Below are 18,746 nucleotides of genomic sequence, written 5' to 3'. Positions count from 1 at the left end.
GAGCCTGAGCCCGGGACAGGGCACTCACTCGTCACGTCCTGGATGAGCTCGGCGATGGAGGTGTGGTTGGCCAGGGAGCCCCGCGCCACCTGCATGTGGGGTAGCTGGGAGACTAACTGCTTGATCTCGCCCACCGTCTTGGCGTTGTGCCTTTCCTGAGGGAGGGGAGAAGGTCACGACAGTACTGGGGACAGCACTCAGGGCCTCGCACACTCAGGGCCTCGCATACACACACACACACACACACACACAATGTGCCTCAGCCCCAGCCCTGGCTGCCAAGAGTGCATTTTTAAGAGTTTGGGTCTTTGGGTTGCCCAGGGCATGTTTGAATCACGTGCAAGGCAGTGCCCCGGGCTTCCTCCTGGCCTGGAGCTCAAGGATCACTCCTGGCCTGCACCGGGACCACATGGAATGCTGGGGAGTGAACCCAGGTCAGCTGCATGCAAGGTAAGCGCCTGGCCCGTTGTGCTATCCCTCCGGCACCCCCAAATTAATTTTTAGTGTGAGAAACGGACACAAAACGAATTAGGCTATAACCAGATCCCACAGCCACACGAAAATAGAAAAGGCAGGTTGGTGGGTCCAGGGACTCCGACAGCCACTTCCTGCAGCACTGGGAGACCATGTGGACAGGGAGGGAGCCCAGGGGCCACGCAGGCCACACCTGACACTGCATGGTCCCTGCCAGGGATGTGGAGCTCAGAAAACTGCCTTGAAGCCACAAAAGCTAACGCTCGTATAGCCTGAGACCTCAACAACAGCAAATCAAGTGTAAAACGTTTCCTGGGTCCAAGCTATACAGTGGGGGAGGCGCTTGCTCAGTCCCCGGCCTCCCCACAGAACCCCGAGGCCTGCCAGGAGCCAGCCCTGAGCACTGGCAGCGGGAAAGGAGGGAACTGGACACCACGGCGAGCTCGGAGCTGGCACAGTGAATGCCCGACACTTCTTATCCATAGCTTTATAAGTCACGATGAGGAAATAAAAAATTGAGGAACAAAACCCAAGTGAGACAAAAGCAGCTTCAGAAATACAACAACCATGGGGACAGAGTGACAGAACAGTGGCGAGGTGCTCGCCTTGCATGCGGCCAGCCTGGGTTCGATCCCCAGCATCCCATGGGGTTGCCTCAGCCCACCAGAAGTGATCCCTGAGCGCAGAGCCAGGATTTAGCCCTGAGCACCTCTGGGTGTGCCTCCCCTCAAAAACAAAATCCAAAGAAATACAAATACTGATATAGTGGAGATAACTCCTAAAAAAGATGAAATCAGGAAATCCATCCTTCAAGGGAAAAAGTGATTTTTAAAAACTTCCCCAGAGTTAAAAAATTCAGCTTCTATCATTTTACTGATTCAGGTTTCAAAAGTGACCTGAACCCAGAATAAAGAGCAACAGGAGGGCGCGAGGCACTAAGGAAGCTGGGGGCCGGGGACTGTGCTCTCAGTATCACCCGCCGTCCCCGCCTGCTCGGGCTGATCCCGGATTCCCTAGATGCAGGAGCTAGCGGAGATGCCGCCACCGCCAGCGGCTGGGAGGAAGGAGAGAGGGACAGGGAGTGTGGACGGTGACTGGCAAAGGACCTGACACCAGGAGAGGGCCTGGCACCACCCTTCCCCAGGCGCCCGCAGCCTGCCTGCCGCCTGGCCCCAGGCCCCAGTCACCTCAAAGGCAGCCGAGATGACCTTGGCCTTCTTGCTGAGCACGGCGCCCACGGCGTTGAAGTTGCAGTCTCGGATCTCGGCGTGGAGCTCCTCGGCTGAGTTCAGCGGCAGCTTCTTGGCCTCTGTGGGCAGGTCCTGCCCGTCACCCTGCCTCTTCGGGGCGAATTTCTCGGGCGGCAACTTTACATGACCTGCACGGGAGGGGACACCCCAAGTGAGACTCCAGAGACTTCCTGTCAGGGGAGAGCACTGGGCTTTGAGTCACTAGCTGTGCACGAGCAGAGGACGCTCACACTTTTCACGCACGGCTTCCCTGGCCTGGCCCGTGGGCCGCCTTCTGCCACTGCCAGCCCGAACCGAACTCAGGATGGGGCCACCCGAGGAAACATGCCCCTGGGCGGCCCACTGTCTGTCCTGCTGGCGCGTGCAAGTGCATGCAGTCTACACCGACATCTCAACAAGCCAAGAGGAGCCCAGGATGGGGCTGGAGTGATAGCACAGCAGGGAGGGTGTTTGCCTTGCACTGGGCAGACCCTGGTTCGATTCCCAGCATCCCATATGGCCCCCTGAGCACCGCCAGAAGTAACTCCTGAGTGCAGCGCCAGGAGTAACCCCTGTGCATTGCCAAGTGTGACCCCTGTCACTGTCCTCCCATTGTTCATCGATTTTGCTCAAGCGGGCCCAGTAACGTCTCCATTTTGAGACTTGTTACTGTGTTTGGCATATCGAACACGTCACGGGTAGCTTGCCAGGCTTTGCCGTGTGGGCAAGATACTCTCCAAAAAAGAAAAAGAAAAACAAGATCCCAGGAATCACCTCAGCATGGAAGTGTGCATGAGGGCGGAGACAGCTCCGAAGGCTTCTTTCCTTTCTTTTTCCTTTCTCTGATATTTGGGCCACACCTGTCAGTGCTCAAGGCTTATTCCTGGCTCTGTGCTCTGGGCTTATTCTTGGCAGTGACTGGGGGAACCATATGCGGTCCTGGGGACCAAACTCACCCTAACTGCTGTTCTGCCTCTAGCTCCAAATTGGTTCCTTTCAAAAAAACATCTCCAGTTTCAACACAAATCCCGACGTGTCTACATACAATCAGCTCCACTGCTGTGGGTCCAGAGAGACGGGTCATCGGGGGCAGCACACGCTCAAGTCCAGCTGTCTGTTCCTCTGAGCACTGCCCCGTGTGGGCCCTGAGAACTGTGGGGTGGAGCTGAGAATCATAAAGCAACAAGAACTCCTGCATCGGAGAATGTGGGGAGAGAAAGTGACCGACGGAAGGAAAATATTTCTCGGATGCTTTCCAAATCCTAAGTCCCTCCGAACAGCCCGGGCGCCAGCGTCTGGAGACAGCACGCCACGGGACCCGGGGCCTGAGCACATGCTGAGATACACGAGGTCGGCAAGACCTCGCATTCCAGCTCAAAGCAGAGGGGCAGCCGCTGGCCCAGGCAGCCTGCACGCAGCTCCTGCACGGGCCTGCCATCGCCCTCGGTCCAGCCACGGGCGCAGAGCTGGGGGGCTATGGGGAAGCCCAATTTCCCCTTGTTTTTCAGATTTCTCTTAACGGTTTCTTTTGGGGGGGGTTACACCCAGCGATGCATTGGAATTACTCCTGGCTCTGCACTCAGGAATTACTCCTGGCGGTGCTCAGGGGACCATATGGGATGCTGGGAATCGAACCCGGGCTGAGCCGCGTGCAAGGCAAATGCCCTACCCGCTCTGCTATCACTCCAGCCCTCTCCCTTAATTAAATGTTTGATCAGCAGGAAGTGTGTGATATGAAGAGACTGTGAGTTCCCGAAACTCCTTCCTCCCGGAGGCACCCCACGAGTCCCATCTCTCACACCTCCGCACCCCCAACCCCAGCACCTCTGCCAGATCCCCCGAGAGACTTGCAGAAGCACCAGGAGGTGGGGACCCCTCGCACAGGGTGCTCCCGTGCCAGGACAGCTCGGAGCAGGAGTCTGGGGAGGGGCTGTGTGTGTGGCATCACCCCCAGCTGCTACCAGGCACAGCCCTGGTGGCTCCAGGGCCACAGACTGGCCCCACAGAGCAGAAAATCACCGAGATCAGCCCCACGGCCCCTTGGGCACTGCTTACGACTGTCCCCACAAAAGGAAACAACTTAAGAGGTTATCCTTCGGAACAACTGGTAAAAAACAAACCGGAAACACCTTCATAATCATTAAAGAGCAGGAAAACGGGTTGTTGTGTGGAAATGCCTCCACATGTGGTCCTGCTCTGCTTCCGTGGCCGCCGTCACTGAGCCACACATTCACCACTGCAGAAACACACACACACACACACACACAAGCCATCGCAATCCACTCTGCAATAACAAGCTTGGCACACTGGACAGACAGCACTGTCTGGACTCGACCAGCACTCAGCGGCTGCAGGGCTCTGTGTCCCCAGAGAGACCCCATGCAGTTAGCTGCATCCCCGTCCTTCCAGACCGGGGCTCCATCCCCAGGGCTGTTTCCCCAGCCCACAACCAGGGCCACTCCTGAAGGCGCCGGAATTACCCCTCTTGAGGCCTAGGGCTCCCTGTTCTGAAGAAAAGACACAAATCAGACTGTGGGAAACTTCTCAGACTGTATCCCAGCAGGAGCTACTCCCGGCTCAGTGCTCACTGGACGAGGCAGGAGTGTGGATGGAACTGAGCGCTGGCTGTGTGCCTGGCACTAGCCCTGTGAGCTTTCCTAGTCCCCACTCAGATCTGAAATGCTACAGAATCTAACATCCGGGGCCAAACCTCCGTGACCTTGGACCCAGGCACCCCTCAGAAACGCTCTATTCCTCACGCCTCCCTGGGCGGCCCGAGCAACGGGGCTGCACACCGCATGGCCCTCTGCACAAGGCCTTCACCTCGGTTTCCCCGATGGTGACCTGGCTCGAGCTCGCTTTAACCTTGGGCTGAAAGTCAGTGCCTGACATTTTCAAGTATTCTGACTTACACACAAAGGCCGCACCTTCGAAAACAGACACTTTTGAGATTGATTTTACTCAGCTAACCTATTAGTAACTGATGTCACTTCACTTACTGTTCTGGATGCCATAAATTTCATCGATGAGTCCCTCGTATGTCAGCTGAGTCGAAAGGGGCGTTAATAAATCCACATTTCGATCAAGCAACAAGAGGTTATCAAAAACAGGAAATATGGAATTCTGGCTTCCTGCAAACTCTCTCTTCATCCTGATCATCATATTGGCCACTTGCTGGAAACAAAGTACAGAACCAGGCAGAGCCTTTTTAGCAATGGGCGGATTTTAAAATGAAGCTAAAAAAGAGTCTGGCAATCCAAAATTTAAAAATAAGACGGAAAAAAATCGAACAATAAAATAAAACAAGATAGGCCTGAGACGGTATGGTGGGTAGGATGCTTGCCTTGCAGGTGGCTGACCCAGGTTCAATTCCTGGCACCACATACGATCCCTCAAACCCTGCCAGGAGTGAGCCCCGAGCACTGCTGGGTATGGAGAGGGTGGGAGGAGGGAGAGGGCGAGAGAGGGAGGGATGGAAAAGAAAAGATAAAGAACAGAAAAGAGAAAAGGAAAGAGGGCTGGGAGACAGCAGAGGGGCCAGGGGTCACGCCTTGCACGCAGACAGCCTCAGTTTGGTGGCCCTAGCACAGAGCCAAGAGCACTGCGAGGTGGAGCCCCAATCTCCACCCACAGGAGAGAGGCCCCCCTCCCCGCCCCGGCTCACCCTGGCGCACTCGCCCTTGCCGAAGATCTGGGGGATGGTCCCGTACAGGGCCTGCAGCGTCATCAGGTCCTTGGCCGCGTGGTACAGGCTCGTCTGGTCGCTGTCCAGGTAGCACTCCTGTGGGAGAGGGCCGGGCGCCTGGGCACAGGCTCTGCGAGTCAGCACTGAGGCCCCAAGGCAGCGCCTCTACTGGGGGTGAGCATCGCTGGGCGGGCGAGGAAAGGCTGGCCTCTGCATGCCCGCGTGACCCCACAGCAGGACACTCTGGGCTTGCAGAAGGGCAGGCAGCCTCTCCCACATACAGCAGCGAGTGTCACAGGGGACAGGAGCAGGGCAGCCACGGTCTCGGAGAAGGGCCACAAGGTCCATTTAACACACAGACAAAAAGAAACATCTTTGGCCCAGAAAGAGGGAAGAGGACGCACGCGCCCCCAGCCGGGCGGTTCAGCAGGGCTGACAGAGCACACACGATCCCCAGCGGGGCCTCAAGATCACTCCTGCGCCTCAATCCCTTCATCCAGTAAGTGCAGAGAGCAGAGGAGGGAAACCACGCAACGTGCTTCACCTGCACTCCACCTGATGCGGAGGCACTGCTGGTGCCCATCGCGGGACTCTATTTTTTTTCTTTTTGGGTCACACCCGGCAATGCACAGGGGTTACTCCTGGCTCATGCACTCAGGAACTACTCCTAGTGGTGCTCGGGGGACCGTATGGGATGCTGGGAATCGAATCCGGGTCGGCCTCATGCAAGGCAAACGCGCTACCCACTGTGTTCTTGCTCCCGCCCCTCATCGTGGAATCTTTGACCCTGTCTAAGGCAGCGGCCAACAGGCGTGCAACCCAAAGGCGTGAGGACAAGGGGTGCAGACTGGGGGCGGGGTTCCTAGGGAGACCTCCCAGGGAGCCCGGCCCAGAATGAGCACAGTATCCCCAAAGGTCCCATAGGATGTCTCTGCCAAGTCTGGGGTGTAGCCTCACACTTCAGTCCAAAACATCCTGGTCGGGATGTCCAAAGAGTCCTCAGAAAAGGACCAGAAATTCCGCACTGGAGCAGAGCAGAGAGGAAGATTCAGGGGAAGGAAAGCATTAGGGGGCATCTTTCGAACTGCTCAGGGGCCCAGGTGACTGTTCAGAGCTGGAACTGTGTCTGCCTGCGGACAGCTAAGATGGCTCCTGCCCGGCCCTGCCCAGCCCCGAGCACCCAAACAAAACATTCATGTTTAAAAACGGCGTATTACTACAGAGACACCTCTAACAACTCCCACCCGGCGAGGCTCAAGGGATAGGCTCTGCACTCAGGAATTATTCTGGTGGTGCTTTGGGGACCATATGGGATGCCGGGGATTGAACCTGGGTCAGCTGCGTGCAAGGCAAATGCCCTCCCAATGCATATTGCTCCAGCCCTTGTAATTCCCCTTTAAAAGCCCCTAGGGTGGTGTGTGGGTCCCTCCTGTTCTGAACCCAGGGCTCCCCAGGTGATGCTGGGGCTCTAGCCCTCTAAGCTATCTCCCTACCACCCATAATTCCGTATTAAAAAATATTTTTTAAAGTTAACCACAGGGGCCGATAGCACAGCAGGTAGGGCGTTTGCCTTGCACATGGCCTACTCGGGTGAGATTCCTCCGTCCTTCTCGGAGAGTTCGGCAAGCTACCAAGAGTATCCTGCCCACACAGCAGAGCCTGGCAAGCTCCCTGTGGTGTATTCGATGTGCCAAAAACAGTAACAACAAGTCTCAGAATAGAGACGTCACTGGTGCCCGTTCCAGCAAATCGACGAACAATGGGAGGACAGTGCTACAGTGCTAACAACAGAGGCCAGAGCGATAGTGACCAATGCCAGGCTACTAGACTGCCAGGAGTACCCTCTGAGCATCGCCAGATGTGTCACTCACACACACACACACACACACACACGTTAACAACACATGTCTACCCTGCATGTTTTGCTCGGTTGTAACTGGGACTGGGGTGAACCTTTGCATTATCAGCCCAGTTCTACTCTTCTCAGTGGAATTCACAGGGCCGTTCAGCCCCCAGGGCCGTTTGCGAGGGCCCAGCGCTAAACCCACGGAGACTACATACACACATTTTTACTCAGTCCCGCCTCTCTGAGCAGCGCCGGGAGCATTGGGGCTGGGCACGGGTTCAGGCTGACTCCCTGGCTCAGCACTGGGGTCACACCAGGCGAGGCTTGGAGGACCATATGGGGTTCCAGGGAACGAACCCGGGTCTGCCAGGGGCAAGGCAAGTGCCCTACCCACCTTACTATCTCTCTGGCCCTGGTACGCCGTTTTTAGAGGACATTATCAAGCTGATGTGTTTCCCCCTTGCATCTTCCCCTTCATTCCGGTATTTATTTTCCCTTCCCCTCCCTTTCTCGCTGAGGCTGAGGGTCGCACACTCTAGGTGGTGGTTACCCACCTGGGGGCGGGGGGTCTCACTCAGGCTGCCAGAACTCCAGCCATGCCCAATTTTCCCTATTTACAGTGAATAATATGTCATAGGAAAAACATCTGGTTGAATGTGTAAACACACAAAAAATTAAAGGGCCGGCGGTCTATCTCTCCCGCCGCCCGCGTTCGGTGGTCTCAGGCCGTTTCCCCACTCCAGGGAGGTGGATGGCGTTGGTCAGGTGAAGGAAGGAAATGGGGACCAGGCTGGTTGGTCTTAGCAGCAGTTTATTACAGGGAAGAGATGTATGTCATGGAGGCCCCAGGATCTCTCAAGCATGTGCTCCTTCGTTCTCTCAGCTTTGGTCCTCAGCCCCATCTTCCCAGGTTCTCTGATGCACATGTCCCCCCAGAGAGCCCTTAAATCTCCCTTACATAGATCACAGTACCTCTAAAGGGCGCAATATAGTGATGTCATCAAAAGGAGTTACAGAAAGAACATTGAGGCAGCAAACCATACATTGTTTCTTTACATCCACATTGAATCCTGGCCTCACCTTTTACAAGCTACAAGCACTTGGATTAGCACAACAAAGACCAGTCCCTAGAGCTTGGAATCTACATCAGCCTGCCTGGAGCCAGGCATCTACATCCCAAAGATCAGGCCTGGCTAAGCACCTGGGATCTGCATACCTAAGGCCTGCTAGGTTCATGTGAATAAGGGAAACTGCCTCAATATACTGAAATCATTTACTGAAGGCAGTTTGAAGGGGAGAAAGTTCAGTCTCATCCAAGCTAGTCAGGACACACAGGGAAACTGCTTCTAGGACATGTTTCTCCTCTCCTCGTCCAACCAACATATAAGCATACATAATATTAATCATTTTGTATGGACACAATAAGAAATACTTTGAGCTTATAGAATTGCTCTCCTAGGGCCATCTCAATCTCAGACTGCAGTGCTCAGGCCAGATATCTTTCCTATTCCTAGCAGCAGGGTCCTAGTCTCATCGTTACTTTTGGATCATGACAGCATTTGCCTATGATCAAACTCTTAACTTATAGTCAAGAATTGTGGCACCTTGGCCTGGCCCATCGCGATGCCAGGGTAGCACATAACTTACCGGCTTGCCCTGGTTCCATCTAGTCCCTCATCGGGACCCTGCCCTTGGGGTACTAGGAAGTGAGGGCAACTGAGGCTTAAGTTGAGAAAGCAGATGCCCGGGAGTGAATAATATCCAAAGCCAATTAAATTCTAAGTTATAAAGCATAATATGAATTAATTGTCTTCCTGTATCTATACAAAAGGACACTGCATTAAAGTAAACTGCTCAAAAGACATAAGGGAGGAGAAAGGCAATATTAACTTACAGTACAGCTTCAGTGTCTAAGAAGGATGAGACCTTACAAATTGGTTGGGGAAGAGAGCATAGAAGTGGTTACAGACAGACAAAGTAATGGGAGTGACTCGGGAACACTGTGATGGGTGCAACCTGATAAACCTAAGCTCCGTGTACTCCAACAGTTGAAAACTCACATAAATCAATGCTTTTGGGTCTACAGATTCTCTTAAGGGACTAAGCATGGAGAAATCTCACCCTACAGAAGAAAGAGCCAGAGTTCTGGCCCAGGAGCCCCTAAGAGCCAAGCTGACACTTTTAAAGAGAATTTTTTCAGAAGTGCTCCCTGTCATAAAGATAGTAAACAAAACATATAAAATCATATTTGCAAACAAAAATCCACCTTTCAGAAAAAGACAACATTTGAAAAAGAAAAACTCTGGGGGGCCAGATAGGTAGTTCAGTGCGAAGGTGCTTCCCTGGCATCAAAGAGTCAAATATGGACCCCTGAGGACCCCCAAGAGTAATCCCTGAGCATCACCAGGTGAGGACCCAAGCAAAAACCAAAGCAAAGCAAACAAATAAATATGTGCTGAAAATAACCAATAGGAAACAGGCTGGTTCAGGCATGTGAGAGAAACAGAATTTCCGCACACCCTGCACCCAGCCCTGAGGTCACACTGCAGAACCTTGTGAGGGACGGGCCCAAAATGGACTACCACCAGAATTAATTTAGCTTAGCTTAATAGGAACCTGCATTGCAAAATAACTTGTTTTTCAAGGAACAGGTCTAGATAGCTTTTTCAGATCGCTTTATAGGAGTCTGCACTGCAAAATAACTGGTTTTTCTGCCCCTGACCAAGGAATTCAGATACAGGCACAGGTAAAGGGTGGGGGTCAGACCAGATAACCGGATGTCTCTCACAAGACCCATGTTGCAAGACCCAGGACTGCCTTAAAAACCTGTCAGTTCCTAAGCACTGACGCAAAATGCTGATCTTTAAACTATAGGCTAAGAAGTGATGTACCCTTAATGGGATTGGTTAAGAAAGCATATGTTGTTACAAATCTATTGGTTATGAAATGCGCGGGCTTTGCTGCAACGGCCAGTGAAGGCCTATATAAGATCCCCTTTGAAGAAGTTCGGGGTCTTGCCTCACCTAACTGACCTGCGTGTCTGTGTAGGAGGCTTGACCCTGGCTAGCCAGTCTTACAATAAACCTTGCTTGCTGTTTGCAGTCTCTGGAGTCTCTGTCGTTAAAGGGAGATCACGATCCGCGCCCTAACAACCTCAAGAGTTTGAATGAAAAATGTAAGCAATTTCACTTCTAGAAAATGAAAATGTAAGATAAGAGACTTCAGGTCCTGCCAAGTCTCAATCAAGGGGAAAGGCGGGTCATGGAAACAAAATCCCTCACAAATGGCTAACTGGAAAAACGCAGTGACAGACTTGAGTATTTCTGGCTAGAGCGGCCCTGCCTTCCACTCTCGAAGCTTCCTCCACAGCCAGTCAAGTCAGGGTGGGACGGGCACAAGGACAAACATCGACCAGCAGCAGAGAAACACCAGAGATAAACACATTTAAGGACAATTGATTTTTGAGAATTCAGTAAGGGCAATCACAATTTTAAGCCAATTTGTTGAAACAGGAGCGTCTCCATACGCAAGAGGAGCAGCGGCCCGAGAGACAGCACAGGGGAAGGCGCTGGTCTTGCACGCAGCCAACCTGGGTTCTATCCCCGGCAGCACATATGGTCCCCGCGCATGGGCAGGAGTGATCCTTGAGCACAGAACCAGGAGTAAACCTTGAGCACTGCTGGGTGTGGCCCAACTCCCGTCTCTCCCCAAAAGGAAGAAACTGGCGGCTTCCAGGAATCACTGAAATGCCAGTGTCAGTGTCGCCATCACGAACGAGGCAGAAACGAGTGTCAAGTTCAAAGGGCAAACACTGAACTTACTCTGAAGGCGCCCTCCGACTCCATGGAGAGAAGGTCCCCGTCGAAGGGAAAGAGGTCCAGGCTGTACTCCTCCCTGTGGATGAAGGAGCCCAGGACGCCCAGGTCCGTCAGCCGCTGCTCACACAGCAGGCGACGCCGGGGTACAAACAAGATGTGAAAATCTCTTGTGGGGCGACGTCTGTCTTCACTGCAAGAGAAGGACCGTGCATTGGCCCGAGGCCCCAAGGCGAGGACTGCTCCCCAGGGCCCCCCCGTGCCTGACAAACAGTGGGCTGTAAAGAGACGCTTATGAGCTACCCCCCACCACTGACTCGGCCCAAGATTCTAGTTTTCTTGCTCTCTTGATTTTGATGCTTTTTGATGCAGGTATGGCGTTTGCCTTGCACACAACCGACCCGGGCTTGATTCCCAGTTCCCAGCATCCCATATGGTCCCTTGAGCACCACCGGGGGTAATTCCTGAGTACAGAGCCAGGAGTAACCCCTGTGCATTGCCGGGTATCACACAAAAAGAAAAGAAAAAAAAAACCTCTCAGGGTTATTGCAACGGACATCTGTTTCTTGCAGAGAAAACATGTTTTTATTTAATCAAGCAATGTGTTGGCTTGTCTCTAGGAAAATAAAAGGTTGCTCCACACCGTGCCCGATCTCGCGCAAATAGCCCCCATGCTTTTAAGTCCTTAGGGGCCATGTCGATTAAACGTAATGCAGACTGGGCTGGTGCACTTCCTCCACAGATGCTGCAGCATTAATTTTTAATCAGTTTCTCCTGACTTTGCTTATAAAATTTGAGCATATGGTGAAAGGAGCTAGGAAGGCTAGGAAGGAGTTAATTAACTTGCAAAATTGCTTTCTGTAAACAGTTCAGCAGCCTTGAGGTTGCAAAATTGGATTGAACCCAGTAGATGTGTAAGGTATGAGCTAGAATAAGACATAACTATTTAAGGATAGGTAGAATGTTTTGACCATCCTGGAAACTGAAACTATGTGACCAGGTCAAGAAGGTTGGGTCGAGATACTCCAAGAAAAACTGCAAGGAACCCAGCAAACCACGTATTGGCAAAACTTGTGCAAAATAACACGTATTGGCAATATGTGGTCTTTGTTCTCAAACTGTATAAAAGATTACCTGCTTCTGAGTTCGAGGCTCCCAGCCTCTGCCCGTTCTTGGGTATGCTGTGGAGCCCCTGCATGCTGGTCTGAATAAAACCCCGCTTGAATTCCTGCAGGAACGTTGTCTGTCTGGTCTCTCGTGCCTCCCAGGGCTAGGGAACTCCTGCCCAACAATGGTATTCAGTACTTGAAAAGCTGTTTTTTTTTTTTTTTGCTTTTTGGGTCACACCCGGTAATGCACAGGGGTTACTCCCAGCTCTGTGCTCAGGAATTACCCCTGGCAGTGCTCAGGGGACCATAGGGGATGCTGGGAATCAAACCCGGATTGGCTGCATGCAAGGCAAACACCTATCCGCTGTGCTATTGCTCCAGCCCTAGCTGCTTTTCTTTTTATAACGAAATTTGGGTCCTTCTACTGAGACAGGACGCAGCTTTCTACTGTCCTGAGAGAGGGGGTTTATGTGGTTAGCCCTGCCTCCCCAACCCCCAATACACAAAATTTCCCATTCTCTATTTACAGTTTTTGGGCCACCCCGGCAGGTGCTCAGGGATAACTCCTGGCTATGCACTCAGAAGTCACTCCCGGGAGACTTGGGGACCGCACTGGGTTCCGAGGATCTATCCTTGGCTGACTGCAGAGTATCCTGCTCCTGACCCCCCATTCTCCTCCGACACACTCTCACATCTTTCCAAAGATCCACTTCCTAAAGCGCTGGCAAGCAAAGGTGTCCTGATGAGCACTCAAACCACTAGAGGAATGATTCCGTATGGACCCAGCATCAGCTCTGAGATACCTAAGCACATTTTCAGCCATTATATCCATCAGTTCTAGCCGGGGTCTGACGAAAAAATTGATATTCTTGACATCGGCTGCTGGCAAGAGGCTTCCTTTGAGTGTGAACATTTTCTCCACCTCATGTTCCTAGGAAAGCACACATACAAAAGGTGAACAGAACCCTTAAAACTTACCAGCCGACCCAAACTTGCGCATCACTGCAGGCAGCCAACCTGGGTTGGACTGCTGGCGTCCCACACCGTCCCCAAACACCACCAAGAGTCAATCGTGAGTGCAGAGCCAGGGGTATGCCTGAGCACTGCCAAAGGTGGCCCAAACAAAACAGACCAACAAAAACTCAGGTGTTGTAACACTCCCGCTCCAAAGCACAGTATACTTTAGTGTAGAGTCAGAGAGTGCAGGGGTTAAGGTACATGCCTGACACATGACTGCCAACTTCGCCCCCTGGCACCACAAGGGTCTCTAGCATTGCCATGTGCATCCCTGGAGAGGCCACTGGAGTGGCCTGGGATATTGCTGCCACCACAGCACCAAGCATCATCGAACTGCTAAGAATCACCACCAGGAGGTGCCCTGGGGCAGTGCTCAGGAGACCCGGGGCCAGGGAGAAAGTAGAGCGGGGAAGGTGCTGGCTTTGCATTCAGCTGACCCGGGGTTCTATCCCCAGCACCCCATACTGTCCACTGAGCACTGCCAGGAGTGATCCTGAGTGCAAAGCCAGGAGTAAGTCCTGAGCACTGCCTGGCACGAGCCTCCAAATAAAATTCAAAACCACTTTAGTATAAAAATTTAGATTCCCCAAAGCCAGGTGTATAAATTCAGGCTGAAGTAACCAATCCTGTGTCTGAAAAACTTTGAGCCACATTAAGTAACAATCAGAAGACATGCTGATCCGTCGAGAAGAGGGGGGAGCACACCCACCCTTGAAAGGTCCACTGAAGGCTCCGATGCTGCCCGAGCCCCTGAGCTGCCTGTGCCCATGTAGCCGAGCCAATGCGGTGCCCGCAGCTCTCCTTGAGATGGGGACTTTTGTGCTTTCCTGTCTAATCTTGGGATGTGTGTAGGGGTTCTCTCTGCCTTTGCAGAAGCCCGCGGTCTCTCTTGAAATGTTTCTCTCTCCGCTCGTCCTCTTCCTAAAAGTCACCAAATAAAAGGTTTTTTCCTTCAAATAAATAAACAAAAGGTCCACAGAAGATAAAACATTTACCACTCATACAAGCGTCAGTGATTCTAAAAGCCAGACAGCTCTGCACACCAGTTACTCCAGAAGTGGAACATCACATTACTCTTGCTAGAGTCCAGAATGACAGTTTCAAAAAAAAATAACCAAAACCCTTTTACCTTTAGAAGTGAGCACTGTGCAAGCAAGCTAAACGGTCCTGTGAGATGCTCATCCCAAACTACTGCCTGCGGGAGGGAGAAGCATCCCGTCCTTTGAGTAAAAGGAATTTCAGTAACGGCCAGCAGCAAACAACAGTCATTTGCAAACTCCGGACAAACAAAGCTTGCAGTGAGCAACAGCTGACACACTCATATTCCGGGGCCTGAAGAAAAACACCATCAGGGCAAGGGGCGCGACTGGCCACGGACGCACAGTCACTGTCCTCCACAAAGAGTGTGTCTGCAGGGTCCTGGGGTCGGACTGGGGTCATGGACCCCCGGGTGAACTGCCAAGGAGACCGTGGAGGAGCAGGCAGCTGGGAAAGTGGCTCCAGGGTCGCAGGCGGCGACACCCGCACGCGGGACAGCGGGGAGGGCCTGGACGCGGGGCTGCGCTCGGCCTGCCAGACGGACGCGAGTCGCCCCGTTTCCCTCCCAGGGCCGGGCCGCAGGGCGGGAGCGCAACGCCCCCTCGCTCGGGCTGCACTGGGGGCGCCCCCGGCTCCAGAGGCCGCCGCCTGCCCCGCCCTCCCCTCGCTGCCTGGCCCGGGAATCGCGCAGGGCGTCCAGGGTCTCCCGCGCGGAGGACAGGTGCGGCCTTGGCGCCCCCCAGCCCCGCCGCCACGTGACGCCCGGGTCACGTGAACGTCGTGACGTCACGCCTCCGCCAAAGCCGGAAACGGCCGGGACCCCGTGCCTCTTCCGGGTCTGGGGTTCCGCCTCTTGGTTCCGCCCAGCCCCGACTAACCCACCCCAGGCCCTAGGGGTGGGCGTGGCTCAGGCCAATGTGGGCGTGGTTCAGAGAGATGGGCGTGGCTCGGCCCTGTGGGCGTGGCCCGGGCGGAGATGGGCGTGGCTCGGGTCCACGTGGGCGGGGCCGGGGCTCGACCTCATTTCTCAGCTTCTCCAGCTCTGCGTCCTTCTCCCTGAGCAAAGCACTGGTAATACTGATGGATTTCTGCAGGGAAGCTTTCTCTTCATCGGGGTCTCTTATGAACACGGATTCTCTAAAAGACCAAAGAGTTCAAAATGCCAGAAATCAAGCCAGAGAGAGGCCAGTGCACAACTGCCCTAGAACGTAGGCTCAACGGCTCCCTGGACTGTTGCAGGGGGAGGGGCCCAGGCTTTGATGCTTGCAGTTTAGTGAAATTTTACTTACTGTGAGGGAGAAAAAGTTTGCCTATGTGTACATGCCAGAACCTGCGTATCGTTGTGTCCATTTGAATTTAAAGAAACAAGTTAATAACTTTGGGAGATGGAGAACAGAAAGAAAAAAGAAAAAAAAGGACTTGTTGCACCCCCCCAAAAAAAAGAATTCTTTTAAACACCTAATCCCAGGTTGAAGTGCTATTTCTGGAATAAATTATTACCAAGCAATGACAACAATTAAAACACACACATGCAAAGCAATTATACGAATGTCTTGCAGAGCGGCTTTATGCTGGGAGTATCCATTGGTTCTCACTCATTTCAGTAACTTTCAGCAAGTTCGGAGATTTTGTTTTTGAAACCTTTCTGAGCCTGAACAGGGGCAAAGATTGTTCCGACTAATCCAACAGAGAATGGTTTTCATCCAGTCTCTGGAGAGGACCAAAGTGAGTTGCTCTTAAACAAAAAGGCAATTTGCAAAAGGCCAGAACAGAAAGATGAACATGGTTTCCGGTAGAGGATGAGAGCTCGGGGCCTACAGAGTGGGTGGCCTCACACCCTCGGCCAGACTCTCCTCCGGGCTGGCTTGCAGAGCAGGAGGATTTGGACCTGGCCTGGGGAGAGAGGGCGGCAAGACAGAGAAGGAGCAAAGACACAATAGATACAACCCAACGGGTGCGTGTGTGGCTGTGTGTGTGTGTGTGTGAGCATTTACACCACAAAAGGACGTGTGTGGGAGAGCACAGGGCGGGGACGGACGGCCAGTCAAGACGGGGCAATGCCACAGCCTGGAAAGGACATGAGAGGGGACAGAAGTGTGGCTCCTGGGATGCATATTTGGAGAGAGACAGAGGTGCGTGTGAAGTGGGGGATCTCATTAAAGTCTGGGGTCCAGGACAGCTGTGGATGTTCGTGTCATACTCACTGGTTCAAATCAGTTCAATATTTGTTTTAAAATTTTTTAATAGTTTAAAAATTTTTTACTCCCACAAAAAAAAATAAAGTCATCATTTGTTCCTTTGATTCACTGAACGTTTTTTTTTCTTTGGGGTGGATGTGTGTACACCTGGCCATGCTCAGGGTTTACCCTGGCTCTGGGCTCAGGGTACCACATGGGGTGCCAGGGATTGAACCCAGCTCAGCTGTGTACAAGACAAGATAGTACCAGTTCTACGACTTCCGCGGTCCCTGAAGGAGTGACTTTCCATGGATGGCTGCATAAACATTCCTGGGACATGGGGGGGAAGGGGAACAGAGGTGATGAGACAGCAGAGGGAAATGGACAAGTGGGTAAATGGGTCATTTATTTTTCAAAATTTATTTATGTATTTATTTTTGCCGGGGGTCACGCCCAGCGATGCACAGGGGTTACTCCTGGCTCTGCACTCAGGAATTACTCCTGGTGTTGCTCAGGAGACCATATGGGATGCTGGGAATTGAACCCGGGTCGGCCGCATGCAAGGCAAACGCCCTACTCCGCTGTGCTACCGCTCCAGCACTAAGTTGCATGCCCAAGACGAGTGCCTTAAAAAAGAAAACCAAAATGAAACAAAAAACTGCTTCCCGTTCTGATGGATGTTTCCTCCTCAAGCCAGGGCACCAGTCTAGATTCTGGGGGGCTGTGCGTTGTGTGGAGCATAGGGGAGGATGGGACTCTGGTGTCTGTGTGCCCCCAACTTTGGAGCTGTCTCCTGCAAACAGCACCAGGGATGAACCGACCATTTGGGACCAGCTCTGGGGGGCTGGGAGGATGAGCGGATGGAAGGAGCTGAGACGGACGGCAACCGTGGACGCGCAGCAGACCCCGGCAATCGCCACTCAAGAGTACAGAGGAGGGGGTCTCCCCGCAACCAGAACTCACAGTGGGGTGGGGTGGCGGGTGCGCTGTGTCACAGGGAATTACAGCACAGTAGAATTCATGGGAAACGCATTTCCCTTCCTTGTGTCCTCCATCTTCAGCAGCCTGGCAGTGGGCTGGCCTTGGGGATACTCCTGGGTCCTTGCTGGGGGCTGGGTGGAGGGAGGGAACTCTGCCTCCTGCAAAGCCTGTGCTCCCTGCGGCCCCAGACTTCAGAGCAAAGCTCAGATATGCTTAGGCCCATCTGCCTTTTTCTTTTCTTTTCTTTTCTTTTCTTTTCTTTTCTTTTCTTTTCTTTTCTTTTCGGGCCACACCTAGTGATGTGAGGGGCTTACTCCTGGCGGTGCACTCAAGCATCACTCCTATTAAAGAGAGGAAAGACTTACCTAGATTCATACAAACCAACATAGTGCCATGGAGCATTAAAGAACATACTGAAGGTATAAAAGAAGAGAAGAGCAAGCATGTCACCTTACTCACGGTGAGGTGCAATCCACCCATTTGCTGTGGGTCCTAGTCAAAAGAAGCTTAAATCTGTAGCGAAAAAGGATACAATTTAGCATCATGTTTAAATCTTGACTTCCATTTTCTAAGAGCACTGTACCAGGAGTCTAGCCAATCTGTCCAATATCTTTTCCATAGAGCTTACCAAAAATTCACTAGAACAATTCTGCAGGCGTAATTCAAATTTTCTTGTAACAATACAGTTTGACAACCTCTAACCTTCTGCACATTCCTTAACATTCATTCCGTCCTGTAAAAAAACATCTTCACTTTCACAGGATCCCTTTCCCTTTTCCCACTGACGATATCTCCATCATTTATCTTTCTGACTTAAGACATACATCTATATTCCTGTCATCCCACAAGTTTGAACTCTTATTTTACTGATCTTAGTTCAACACGATCTCCCAAGTTTGGACACAGCTACCAATAATCTCACTTAACATAACAAAACTGTACTCTGCAGTGCTATTTCAAAAGCATTAGATCAGTTCTAGAGCTACTCAAAAAGTCTTAAAAATGCTCACAATTAAAGCTCTTACAAGGTATTCACTGGGCAAAAGATCACTTGACATTGGAAGTTAACCAGAAGACGTCTTAAAATTTTGATTTCCAGGAAAAAGATTAAAACAGTCCTAGATTATCATGCAACATTAAGGATTTCACACTTGTGTACAAAGCTCTCTGGAGATCAGGGCTGGTGACAAGGCTTTGCATGGAATAAAGTTATCAAAATAGTAGCATGTACTTTCAAGCACTGGACATGCTGACTCACAATATAGTTAGTAAAATTTCCCACCTTTCCCATGAAATTCTCCATTTTCAGAAACTATTACAGCAAGCTGACATCTGAGATGAACCCATTTTATAACTCTAGAAACTCATGTTGAAA

At 52.1% G+C, this 18,746-nt stretch overlaps 1 pseudogene; it reads right to left on the bottom strand.

The window, feature by feature from the left end:
- Positions 1-14,367, bottom strand: part of LOC130021555 (vacuolar protein sorting-associated protein 33A-like) — a 61,977-nt pseudogene extending 47,610 nt beyond the window's left edge.
- Positions 14,368-18,746: the final 4,379 nt, after the last annotated feature.

The sequence above is a fragment of the Sorex fumeus genome, unplaced genomic scaffold (genome assembly GCF_029834395.1).
Source record: "Sorex fumeus unplaced genomic scaffold, SorFum_2.1 ptg000017l, whole genome shotgun sequence".
NCBI classification, from domain to species: Eukaryota; Metazoa; Chordata; class Mammalia; order Eulipotyphla; family Soricidae; genus Sorex; species Sorex fumeus.
Note: the sequence above shows the minus strand (reverse complement) of the source record. Positions and strands in the feature narration are given on the sequence as shown.